We start from the raw sequence: 1,647 nt of genomic DNA, 5'->3' as shown, positions 1-1,647 counted from the left end.
AGAGAGAGAGAGAGAGAGAGAGAGAGAGAGAGAGAGAGAGAGAGAGAGAGAGAGAGAGAGAGAAACCAGCATTTGTACCTGATGCTCCCAGAATCATGGGAAGTGTTCAACTCCATCTACTAGCAAGCAAGCTTACTATTCCTCTCTTGCTTAGAGCACAGTAATTTATTGTTCTCCATAAATTACTTCTGGTAAGGGCAAGCCCATCTTTCATTGCTATTTAAAACAAAACAAAAACAAAAACAAAAAAAGGGCTACCACAGTGAGTCTCTAACCCTTAATTGTGTTTGGCAACTTCTGAATCAATTATCGTTATTTGTAATGATATGTGGGAATGACTTGGGAGACAGGAAGAAGAGCCATAGACTGGTCAACTGGCATGGAAAAAGTATCTCAGCCCACAGAAGGAAGGAGAACTTGGGAAGAATTTGAGAAAGGAACCTTCCTGGTTTTCTGCAGAGTAAAAGGAAAGGAGGGAAAAAATAATTTAAGATAATTCAAAATTTTGCATTCAGAAAAGTTAATGTCATGTTATGTTAAATACAGCTTGAAGATTCTCTGCAACCACAATAGCACTAGCTTTTGTTTGTCTGAATATTACGCATGTTTAATTATAGGATGTCTAATTGATCTATTGAAAGAAAATTAAAACCGAAAACACTTTATTTTTCTTTAACATTTTGCTTTCTGAAATTTTCTTGCCACAAACTCTGTCTCTCTCTGTCCTCTTCAGTCTTCTAATCCTTTTTTAAAAAAACTCACATCACTGAAAAACTTGAACATGCTTTTCTTCAGAAGATCTTAGAACTTTTTTTCTTAGGATCTGCTAGGCTTGACAAAATTTAAGCAAATACCAAGAAACCATTTATGTAACTTTAGAACAAATGCGATCCTTAACAGCATTTGCTTGCTAAATCTGTAGAAACTGAAGTGGAGCAAATTTTGGTTAATTGTCAAAAATAATACCCCAAACAAAACCAACAACATAGCAATCTGTTGAGTGCAATAGTCTTTTAGCAGTAAGAATCTGAACAAGGGAACCAAAGAGAACATCTTACCTTGATAAGGAAAGACTGCTAAGCATATGGTTACCAAGAGAACCTGGATCATTTTGGAGGCTGGATTTGGCTGGAAGACAGGCAATCTCTTCCTGCTTTCAAGCCAACCTGAGCTCTTCCTCTGTTGACTATGAGAAGCAAGGAGTGAGTCCTTCAGCTTTATTCATGCCCTCATATGAGAAGGTGTTTGCTAAAGGATTTGCACAAATTCTGAGTTGTAACAATACTACTGGAGGGCAGTTTTCCAGCTGGCTTAGCGCATGTCACTCCAAAAATGACAGCTGAAAGTATTCGTTCAAGGCATCCCCAAAGGAAAAGCCCAATGGAAGCGATTAATTGGTCACAGCAGACCTTTCCCTGGCTCACCTGTTAATACAACTAAATTTGGGACCTCTGGTGCATGGGGTCTTAAATGCCAAGAGTTGGTTTTTACAGTATTTTGTGAGTAAGAGGTACTTTGGGAGCAATCTAGCCTCCTTTCAATATTGCTAGCATTGACTGAATCCATGTCAATGCATTTGCCTAAGGGATCCCTGATTTCAGTAAAGGAAAAACCCCTTTGTGCCACAATAGATTTCTCACTTTGTAG

This window comes from Protobothrops mucrosquamatus, unplaced genomic scaffold, assembly GCF_001527695.2.
Source record: "Protobothrops mucrosquamatus isolate PMUCROS unplaced genomic scaffold, P.Mucros_1.0 scaffold10364, whole genome shotgun sequence".
Taxonomy (NCBI): Eukaryota; Metazoa; Chordata; class Lepidosauria; order Squamata; family Viperidae; genus Protobothrops; species Protobothrops mucrosquamatus.
This window is presented reverse-complemented; position numbering follows the sequence as displayed.